The sequence below is a fragment of the Podarcis melisellensis genome, assembly GCF_964234715.1.
Source record: "Podarcis melisellensis genome assembly, chromosome: 6".
NCBI lineage: Eukaryota > Metazoa > Chordata > Lepidosauria > Squamata > Lacertidae > Podarcis > Podarcis melisellensis.
In genome coordinates this window covers 83,670,984-83,682,855 of record NC_138538.1, presented here as the reverse complement: position 1 = coordinate 83,682,855, position 11,872 = coordinate 83,670,984, and the positions used below count along the sequence as shown (strand labels likewise).

At 42.7% G+C, this 11,872-nt stretch overlaps 1 long non-coding RNA gene across 3 annotated transcripts; it reads left to right on the top strand.

Annotated features, from left to right (window-relative positions):
- The first annotated feature begins 220 nt into the window (after window positions 1–220).
- LOC309371899 lies at window positions 221–9,792 on the top strand. Of its 3 annotated transcripts, none has more exons than XR_014169327.1 (3): window positions 221–525; window positions 7,099–7,269; window positions 8,889–9,792. It is a non-coding gene; the product is annotated as an uncharacterized lncRNA (long non-coding RNA). The 3 variants fall into 3 exon arrangements; XR_014169328.1 differs by having other exon boundaries at window positions 222–504; XR_014169329.1 differs by lacking the exon at window positions 221–525 and adding an exon at window positions 5,268–5,803.
- The last annotated feature ends 2,080 nt before the right edge of the window (window positions 9,793–11,872 follow it).

The window sequence follows — 11,872 nt, the reverse complement described above, 5'->3', positions numbered from 1 at the left end:
AGCTGCCAAGAGAAGGGCGGAGTATAAATAATAAATTATTTATTATTATTATTATTATTATTATTATTATTATTATTATTATTTTATAAATAATAATAATTTATTATTTATACTCCACCCTTCTCTTGGCAGCTTCCAACACTCTGGGCAGCTTCCAACAAAACACTAAAATACAATAACCTATTAAGTTTGGTAGTTATTTTTCTCTTTGACATCTGGTGGGAGGGTATTCCACAGGGCGGGTGCTGCTACCAAGAAGGCCCTCTGCCTGGTTCATTGTAACTTGGCTTCTCGCAGCGAGGGAACCGCCAGAAGGCTGGACTTCAGTGTCTGGGCAGAACAATGGAGGTGGAGACCCTCCTTCAGGTATACCTCCCCTCACACAAGAACCCACTGCCCTAACTGTCTCTCTATTTCCAACTGCCTGCCAACTGCTTTTCCAACTGCCTTTCCCAACCAACCAACCCATTAAAACCAGCCAACTACCCACACCCCAAACCTCGGGCTAAGCCCTTTTATAAACAGGTAGGCTCCACCTCTGGCTTTCCTATTGGTCTACATTTTAACCCTTTCTCTTCCCCCTGTACAGACATTTTCAAACGAACAGGTAAACACCGCTGCCCCCCCAAAAGTGTTCCTGGCTGGCTGGCTGGTTGTGCAGTGCAGAGCTACACTGTTTCTGTCTCGGAGGTAGTGCTGCTGCCTGCCGGCTTTTGAGTTTATCTGCATATATATTTTTCTTAAGTCTCATCTCAATCCTTCATTCTGACAAGCAACGAACCCTCCCAGTTCTGTTGAAAATATGAACAATTATATGCAGGGCTGGATTTAGGTTTGATGATGCCCTAAACTACTAAAGGTATATGCCCAGCTTTCCTTTGTCAACAACAAATTGTGGCTGTTTATTGTGTTGAATATATGCTATATGGTAATTTATGGAGCTAATAGGTATCTAAAACCAGTGATATTTTAGGGAGCAGGTGGGGCCCATTACTTAAATCAGGCATAGGCAAACTCGGCCCTCCAGATGTTTTGGGACTACAACTCCCATCATCCCTGACCACTGGTCCTGTTAGCTAGGGATGATGGGAGTTGTAGTCCAAAAACATCTGGAGGGCTGAGTTTGCCAATGCCTGACTTAAATCATAGGAGCCTACACAACGCAACACTGTTGCTGTATGTAGGTTTTATTTTATTTGTTTTTTTATCTTATATTTTGGAAATGTACATCCAGTTCCCCCCCTCTAAATTTATTTGGGGGCCCCCAAGAGAGTGGGGCCCTAAGCTATAGCTTGTTTAGCTTTATACATAAATCTGGCACTGATTATATGCATATGCACACCAGATTTCCTAAACTAACCAGTGCATAAACAGAGAGAAACTCTAAAAAAGTGTATTAATATATTTATAATATAACACTGTAGAAATATAGTACAACCTGGGACTTGATTCCTTGATAAGTATTACACATATATGTAATTTATTTGCATATAATTTTGCATATAATTAGTTGAGGGTTTTTTAACTTAATAACAACAACCCAGGCAATGCAGCTCAGACATAAACAGGCACTCAATGTGACGACAAACGAATATGTGCAAAACTTGATTGCATCAGAACCACAAATTTTCATGTATAAATCCATTTTAAACTGATTCCTCATCCATCCCTAGCAGCAGAATGACAGTAGTAGAGATCTACACCCCCTATATCATGTCTTCCCATTATCCATATATTTTATTAGCACACTTAGGAAACAATCATAGCTATGGGAAACCAGCATAATTCATGCCATCTTCAGTTAAGATGGTGTAAAGCTCTTCATTGTACAGAATCTGGGTGGCCAGCAAGAGGGGACTGTGCTCAGTAGAACCTCGGGTTGCGGATGTAATCCATGATGGAGGCACGTCCGCAATCCGCAGCGTTCGTAACCTGTAGCGCCGCATCTGCGTGTTGGGATTCACAGAATGCTGTGTGAGATAGTAAGTCTGCAGGCTTGAGTTTGCTAGCTGCTGCAACTGGCTGATGCAGGCAGCCTGCAATACTTTCTATGGAAGTGCTGGGTCAGAAAGACTCAGCAGTAATGTGCTGTCAGTTGATTGGCTGTCATCGGTTTAAAAGGGAAACCTTCAGTAGTAAGGGGTTGGTGTAGAGGAGTGTGGTCAGAGAGAGAGAGAGATAGAAAGGTCTTCCTATTTGCCTTAAGGTGCAGCCAGGTACTCTGTTTGACTATATGAACTGCTCGTGTATTATAGCCTGTAGATATTTTATATATAGCTCACAATAAATATATTGCACTGAAGAACCTGGAACTCTGAGCATTTCTGCTAAAGCACCGCAGAGAATTTGTGACACTTTGCACACACATGATGCGATTTGGCGCTTCTGCACATGTGAGAGTGGCGAAACCCGGAAGTAACCCTTTCCAGTACTTCCGGGTTTCCTGCGGTCCGCAACCTGAAAACACATAACCTGAAGCGATTGTAACCCGAGGTACCACGGTATGGCTATTGAGCATTTTCCTGCTCTGCGCTATATGGAATCGGATGGTAACCAACTCTGAAAACCATATCTCTTTCAGAACTGAGTTCTGCTTTGAGCTTGAATAGACGTCAACTAAGGGATTGGCTCTTCTGGACTAAATACAGAAAGGACCTGCAACTAATTAGAAACACCAACCCCCCCCCCCGCCCTCTTGGAATCCCCTTTTGAGAACAGAGCATTATTTTATATTTATTTTATTTTTAGATTTTTATTATTTGCAAACACATAAATACATAAAATATATATAAATAAAACTGAAAAGAAAAGTAAAGAATAAAAAAGAGAGAAGAAACAAAACAAAGAATGAAAATGGAAAAATAGATAACAAACCTAAAAAAAAAAAAAAATTCATATCAACTTCTACATAGGGAGTTCAAGCCTTTTTAAAACAGCTTCAGCTTGGCTCCTTTATTCGTATCTTGACTTCCTGCTATCGACGAACATACTTAGCAAATCATTTTTTTTCCAGATAACTGTATTCAAATGGTAAATATTGGAGAGACAGTCTGACTGTCAGTGGGATTTAGTCTATGCTAAGCCAGGTGATGTTCTGGAAGCCTTCTTTTTCCATGTAATTAATAACGACAGCCAATTCTCTCTTTGTTCTTTCTTTTGAGTGATTTCTTATTAGATCCATTAATTTGGCAAGTTCTATATATTCACTTAATTTTAAGAGCCATTCTTCTTTTGTGGGAATTGTATTACATTTCCAATGTTTCACTGTCATGATCCTTGCAGCTATGATTGCGTATAGAAAGACTCTTTTATTTTCCTTTGGGATGTCTGTTGTGAAAATTCCCAATAAAAATAATTCTGGCTTTTAAAAAATATGTATGTCTAATCATTTTTTTATTTTTTCATATATCATGTCCCAGAATATTTTTATTCTGGGACACGTCCACCACATGTGGAAAAGACTCACCTCTTTTTTATTACATTTCCAGCATTTGTTACTAATCTTTTTGTTCATTTTAGCCAATTTTGCTGCAGTCATATACCACCAGTACATCATTTTAAGGAAATTTTCTTTAATCGTGTAACAAGCTGTGAATCTAATATCATTTTTTCCAGAGTTTATCCCATTTTTCTAATTCTATATTATATCCCAGGTCTTGTGCCCATTTTACCATTACATCTTTAAGATGCAATTTTAATAATAATTTGTACATTTTAGACAGATTCTTTTTTGTTATTTGAGAGATGTTCTTAGTCCAAATCAGAGATTATTTTCTCAAACCCCTTTTTTCTTTTATCTTGCTCAAAGATTCTGTTGATAATATTGCAGCCAACTTATGCCAATTTGTTTTAAAGTGTCATAATTCTTTAATCTTAATTTATTATTGCATTCTTCTAATACATTTTTATAGGTTAGCCATTTTTTAGAGCCAGTTATCTGACCAAATTCTTGCCAAACTGAGCTGGGAACCTGTTGGCTAAGCTATAGATCTGTCACATCCTAACTTGCTCATCCCAGTGGATATAGAAGTAAGATTGTGCCCTTACCTATATTGTGACATCATCATAGTTTACATTTCTCCATCCTCTCTCCACATCCACTGATTGTCACTACAGTGGACGCTCGGGTTGCGGACGTGATGTTGGGATTTTTGACTACGTGCCATTCTGTGCAGCTTCACACAGCGTCAATTAAGAGTTGGCCGACAGCCAAGGATGACTGAGCAGAGAGGAGTTATCTGCCTGGAGATATGGGACCCTGGAAACAGCTTTACCATTGGTTAAGGTCTCACACAGGCATAATGACTTATGACCCTTACTGACTGGAGTGTGTGTTGGTCACTGTGAGTTCTGAGAGTCGTTTGGAGTTTGTTAAGAGAGAGCTAGTAAAGACCCATGTGTCTGTTCTCATATATAGTAACTTGTAGAGTCTGCTGTAAATAATAAATACATCTATGTAACCAAGTTACTAGTAGCAGCATTTTGCTCCTGCTTCATCCATCGTGCCTGTAACTGATTGCTTTCTGGAACTCTGCGTACGCTCTGCTAAGGTCTGGCTAAGGATCTGCCACAGGTCAAAGTTGTGAAACACCAACACGTGATCCATGCAGGATGCATGTTCGCAACCTGCAGTGGCGCATCCACGCACGCATAGGTTGCGATTCGGTGCTTCTGTGCATGCACGACCCCTGAAACCCGGAAGTAACCTGTTCGGGTACTTCTGGGTTTTGGCAGGTCCGTAAACCAAAAAAATGCAACTTGAAGCGTCTGTAACCTGAGGTATGACTGTACTGGGCTTTGAATAATGCAGGATATGATGGAACCTTAAGGTTGGTAAGTGATCCTACAATGAATGAGGGAAGCTGACATCCTCTCCGAATTTTCTAGAGTTCTGTCAGAGTGTATACATGTCTATAACCACTATGTGATGGGGCTGGAAATGGCTGGCGCTTGAAGGTCTAAACCCTTATTAAATGTCATCAGTGAGCTATGTCCTTATGCATGTTTCCTATATTTCATAACTCTATATTTCTCTTTTCTTTTATTTTTTGAATACCAGATTTCTTATTGATTTTTTTTATTGTTATCAAGGCCACTCATTCTGAGGTAAATAGGTGTTAAAAATGGAAAGTGGGTTGTTCAAATTTAGCACTGTAGCAACAACATAACCTTAGCTCAACCCAAATTTCATTAAAAGAAGGTATTTCTTTCCCCCATATGATATTGTTTTGTGTTCTGCTGCCTGGTTTTCAATTGTATGGCCACCAATGATTCCACCCACTTTTTGTCAATGCCATTTTACTGCACCTTGTTTTCATTTTCTACCTTTGTCCAAAGTTTATATATATTGCCTTCAGCATCACAGTTGAGAATATCAAGAAATGCTGCAATCCCTTAGATGTAGTACAAGCCCACACCTTCTGACTCACCAGAACTTCTGACTCATCAAGCCAAATGCTATATGTTGTGACCTGTCAAGTATGTGACAGCCCACCCACTGTCTCAAGTGGTGAACTCCACCTCATGTCCAAAACTACCAAATGCATTGCTAGCTGATTTAAAAGTGTTCTGAGAGAATTGCGGGCAGAAAATGATTAAATAAACTTAGACACAGATACTCATGGTGTAGACAAGTGAGGCTGAGGGACCAGGAATCCCTGACGCCTAGCAATGATCGGTGGTGGCTAATGAACCTGGTGGGACAACTGGGCCACTAAGTAGAAGCTTGGTCAAGGAGATCATCAACATGATCATGAGGATATCTAGGGCTGTGTACCACCTTCTGATGAATCCCAAACAGAAGGTCAATTTTCTGGGATCCAGGCTTGGGCTGAGATAGGCTGAGAGAGCCTTGGAGAGACCCAGATTGGGTTACCCAATGCAATCTGGTGTTGTCGGTTGATGAAGCAGGCTGCAGGGGTCTACTTCATCAGCCTGTTCCTCACAGAGACCGCGCTGGGGTCTCTGTGCAGACCCCATCATGGCTGAATCCTCTCCTGAGCAGCTGGGAAGGCACTTGGAAAGCAGCACCCAGCAGGATTGAATCTTGCAAACGTCTAGGTGCTCCTTTGAGAGGGTCTTCCCTGTAGTGAAGGCAGCAAGAGGGAGGGAGGGAGGAGATGCAGTGTATCCTTCTTGCCCCCCTCCCAGCAAATGTTTAATTAGGGTTTATAAAACTTAAACATTAGCCCCACCACAAATTGTTCTGGGGCTGGATTCAGCTTTTTGGGGTTCCCAGGTTTTGTGTGTGTGCGCGCGTGTACAACTCTACATTATCAACATTATCAGCATCACTATCATTGATGATGATGTAACAGTCATGATTGTTATGAAGATAACATATTTATCTTCATAAATATCTCCACCCCCATCGTTCAGCCCGGACACTGAGATCCAGCACCGAGGGCCTTCTGGCGGTTCCCTCATTGCAAGAAGTGAGATTACAGGGAACCAGGCAGAGGGCCTTCTCAGTAGTGGCGCCCGCCCTGTGGAACACCCTCCCTTCAGATGTGAAGGAAATAAGCAGCTATCTTCTCTTTAAAAGACATCTGAAGGCAGCCCTGTTTAGGGAAGTTTTTAATATTTAATGCTGTATTTTTTTAACAGTGGATTGAAAGCCGCCCAGAGTGGCTGGGGACACTCAGCCAGATGGGCGGGGTATAAATAAATAATAATAATAATAATAATAATAATAATAATAATAGCACAAGAATGAATACAGTTATTGTGCCATTGCAATAAAACACTACACAATGTAACAAAACTGCAACAGCAAAACAGTAACTATCTTCCATTACCTAGTTAACAAATGCACCCTTAGAAATTTCATCTGCAGAGCAATTGTTCCAAATTTTCTGAATTTCTCTCCCTCTACTAAAAAAACCCATAAGCTATACATTCAATATTTGAGCTGTTTTAGTATATTTGGGGGGGGGAGGCCAGGAAATGACATATATAACTCCCAGAGATATTTTGGCACCTCACAGCAATATCAGAATCACATCAGAAATCCAGGATCTCAGCATGACAGTTGGGATCCAATTTTGTAATAAATATCCAATCTGTCACTCAAAAAGTAAATGTGGTTTCTTTTCCCAGTGTTTAAATTAGTAGCCTGGCCTCTCATTCTGAGCTCTGGCAGCTGCCAGACTGAAGAAGTTGCTGAGAAGGGAGATAAACCGGGAGAATTCTCAGTGGCTCGGCAGGACCTTTTCTAGGAAGAAAGACGGAGAGTTTGCAGTCCTACTTTCAGAATTCTTGCCGGCACAGGTATGAGCAACTAACAGACCATAGGCTCTGTTCGCCCATTGTGAGTTTCTAACAGCATAACTCCCACCCGTAAAGCCTACACTTATTATGACCACATGGGGTGCATTCAGACATGGGGGTTATTGCATTGGTTTTCCTTGTTGGACACAATTTATAATGCTAGTGCTTCTGTCTAAGTGTCTAACATTACTTTAAAAAAATCTTTATTAATTTTAATTGCACACATACACAAAGAATTTACAATCTCATACTGCAAAAAGAAAATTAAAAAAAATTAAGCAAAAAGAAAATGTTTATTAAGTATTAAGTATTAATTAGGAAGATTAAGGGTTTTTTATGCACGGTTTCTAACATTACTTTTACAGTGGTACCTCAGTTTACAGATGCTTCAGGTTACAGACTCTGCTAACCCAGAAATAGTACCTCAGGTTAAGAACTTTGCTTCAGGATGAGAACAGAAATCGCGTGGCAGCAGCACAGTGGCAGAGGGAGGCCCCATTAGCTAAAGTGGTACCTCAGGTTAAGAACAATTTCAGATTAAGAACGGACCACCAGAACAAATTAAGTTCTTAACCCGAGGTACCACTGTTACCTGTTGAATTATGGAACGGTGGCTTTTTGATAAGAATACAGGCCACAACAATTTCAGGCGTGTCCAATTGTCAAACATTAGTCAACGTCATGGTCCTTTTGGACCTAAAAGAAGGCAGAAGGGGGGAAGAATGGGGACAGAGCGTAACAGATCTTATGCATGCTTATACATGTTTTGCTGATGTGCAAGCAGCCAGGAACGGAACCCACACATGAAATGGTTGCCACCTATACCACCATGTCATGCAAAATTCCATTCCGACCGCTGGGTTTAGCGCAGTGGCGTAGCGTGGGTTGTCAGCACCCGGGGCAAGGCAAGTAATTTGCGCCCCCTAACCCGTGGATTTGGCCCCCTAACCCTAACCCCCAGATGTTGCGCCCGGTGCGGCCGCCCCCCAAGTACCCCCCACGCTACACCACTGGTTTAGCGTCCCCCCATAATTCCCCCATTAAAACAGTGCGAAAGAACTGTATGCGAGCATACCACACCACACCACATTTCATCACAGGATGCTAATGTCATGGATGCAGAGAAATGGAGAACTCCCAAGAGAAGAAGGCTCAGAGCCAGGGGATTGGTGGTGGGACACTGACGAGTGGTCAGAGGGAGAGGAGAGAGCAGACTGGGGAGGAGGAAGTGTCGAAAGCTGAAGAGGTAAAAGGGTTTAGTGAGCAGGAAGAGGCTGCGTGGAAGAGAGCCAGTGTGGTGTAGTGGTTAAGAGTGGTAGTTTCGTAATCTGGGGAACCGGGTTCGCGTATCCGCTCCTCCACATGCAGCCGCTGGGTGACCTTGGGCTAGTCACATTTCTCTGAAGTCTCTCAGCCCCACTCACCTCACAGAGTGTTTGTTGTGTGGGAGGAAGGGAAAGGAGAATGTTAGCCGCTTTGAGACTCCTTCAGGTAGTGATAAAGCGGGATATCAAATCCAAACTACTCCTTCTTTTTCTTCTTTCTTCTTCTTCTTCTTCTTCTTCTTCTTCTTCTTCTTCTTCTTCTTCTTCTTCTTCTTTTTCTGTGGCCGAGAGCAGTCCAGAAGCAAAAGTTGGAGAGGAGGAGGGCCAAAAGGCAGCAATGTAGCAGGCTGTGCCTAAGAAGCCAGAGAGGGACTTACCCTCCTGCAGTGACCAGCTCCTTTCCCCCTTGGCCTCCCACAGCCTGCTGAGGTATGAAGAGGGCAGAGCAAAGATAGACAAGGTGAAGAAGTCTCAGGTTGCTTGTGAAGAACCCAGGGGAGGAGGAGACTTAGACAGTGGTGGGAAGGCAGGAACCTTCAGACCACACAACAACAGTCTCATTGGGGGCAAGACCTACTGGCAAGAGTTGCTGTGCTCAGCATACCTGAGCTGTTTTTTTATTTTAATAAAGAGTTAACTTCATTGCCATCTTGCTGACCTGCTCCTGACTCCCTCCTTGATCCTAACAAATAGTGGGGAAATTACAGTGCAAAACTCCCATGAATTTCTAGGACGATATGGGTTATTGATATTGCAATTCAACTTGGAAGGAAGAATGACTCCTGAATCACCCCAATTTTGCTCCACTATTTTGCCACCACACAGAAGTGATGCTGATGCCTAATAAACACAGGGTGGTGGTGGTGGTTGTTTTTTTTAAAAATAGTGGTTTAAGAGATTTTCTGCAGTAATTTTGCTACGGATATTTAAGTTGTATCCCAACATTGCTTGAGCTGGTTCACCCGCCAAAGGACTTGCAATTGGCTTCAACTTCCACTTTCAGAAAAAAAATGGTGGCAAAAATAAGTAAAATCTATGTTGCATTGTGGAAATTTGTTGAGTTTGGAAGGAGAAGACTGAGCAGAGGGATATAATCTTATGGAGAAAATCAACCATCTCAATTTGTAGCTCTCAATTGCTGCACATACAGTTGTTACAGTATTAGGTTTGAAAAATAAACTTGAACACCTGAGTTAAAGTGGTGTGGTGGGGAAGGTTTCCAACTAAATTAATCCATCCTCTGGCTTAATGAATTATTATCATTTTCCAAAGCTGTCAGCAGAATATTGCTTTTCATTTCTCTTTTAAGTGGATAATTTTCCATTAAAGTCAAATAGGCTGGTTAGTATGGAGGTCATCTGTGAACAACTCTGTGTAGCTGATTGAAGCCCAATATGAATCCTATTATTTTGCTTTCCAACGAAACTTCAATTTTGCAGAAACACGCAACAAGAAAAAAGAAACCAAAAGTGACAAGAAGACAGCTTTACTCCTGTGGTGCAGTGGGTTAGTGTGCCTGGCTGTTAGCCAGAAGGTTGGTGGTTCGAGCCCAACCAGGGATGGCTGTGGGCAGAATTCCTGCATTACAGGGGGTTGCACTATATGAGCCTCAGGTTCTGTCCATTGCTACAATTCTCTGATACTATAATTCTACTTGCCTGGTACATTTTATAGTACTAATAATAATATAATAATAATGTATTATTTACATCCTGCCCGTCTGGCTGGGTTTCCCCAGCCACTCTGGGCGTTTTCCAACAGAACACTAAAATACAATAACCTATTAAACATTAAAAGCTTCCCTAAACAGGGCTGCCTTCAGATGTCTTCTAAAAGTTTGGTAGGTATTTTTCTCTTTGACATCTGGTGGAAGGGCATTCCACAGGGTGGGTGCCACTACCGAGAAGGCCCTCTGCCAGGTTCCCTGTAAGTTGGCTTCTCGTAGTGAGGGAATTCCCAAAAGGCCTTCAGCGCTGAACCTCAGTTTCTAGGCAGAACGATGGGGGTGGAGATGCTCCTTCAGGTATACAGGACCGAGGCCGTTTAGGGCTTTAAAGGTCACCAACACTTTGAATTGTGCTCAGAAACGTACTGGAAGCCAGTGTAGGTCTTTCGAGACCGGTGTTATATGGTCTTTTAGTGAAGGGAGGGACTCTAACAACAACCACTTGGCATGCAGAAAGCTCCTTGCATCTCTCAGTCTGAAATCCTAAAGAGCCACTGACAGTCACTGTAGACGATCCTCTCCCAGATGGGTCAATGATCTGGTTCAAAGGTATCTGTGTTCAGTTATTTCAGTCTCACAGTGCTGCATATTCCTACATTGCAGGGAGCTGGACCAGAAGTAGATTATCCTCAGGGTCCTTTCCAACTATGATTCTATAAAAATAATAATATCACTTCTGATGCACATGATGCTAGTCCCCTCACCCCACCTGTGTGGATGCTGCCACTTCTGATCCTTTCTGCTGGAATTTCCCAGGCTAGTTTTATAATAACATTTTTGATGTGATGTGGGATTGGTTTCTGCCTCTGTAGCTGGCTGGCGTTGAAAAGGTGTTGGCATCTATACCTCTGACCATGTGCCCTCTTGATCCCTGTCCCTCCTGTCTCATAAAACCAAGAACAGGAGGGCTGCCTGGTTGAGTCCAAAGCTTAATTCATCATTGCATGAGGGGAGGGGGCTGCTGGTTTGAAAACTCTATCCTAGGCATTGTTGAAATGTCTAAGAATGAATGGGTACCCTACCCAGAAGGATCTCACTCAACAAGCCATAACACTAGCTTCCTGGAAGGGAGGGAGCAGGTAGGGACAAGGTGATGGGGAGGTTCGCATGGTGCAGACATACTGGTGGAACAAATCCAGTGAACCCACACCATGCCAGCATCCTTGTTACCTCACGTTCCAGGTAAGTGGCAGCAACCTTGTTGCCAGGAACCCAGGACTGTGGCTTCACCCCACCAGAGCACCTGCCATGATCCTTCCTATTGCATCTCCAGGTAAGCAAGGAAGGTGAGGACACCCAATGCCCTATTCTCACTAAAGGTAAAGGTAAAAGGACCCCTGACCATTAGGTCCAGTCGTGACTGACTCTGGGGTTGCGGCACTCATCTCACTTTATTGGCCGAGGGAGCCGGTGTACAGCTTCCGGGTCATGTGGCCAGCATGACTAAGCCGCTTCTGGCGAACCAGAGCAGCGCACAGAAACGCCATTTACCTTCCCGCGGGAGCGGTCCCTATTTATCTACTTGCACTTTGACATGCTTTCGAACTGCTAG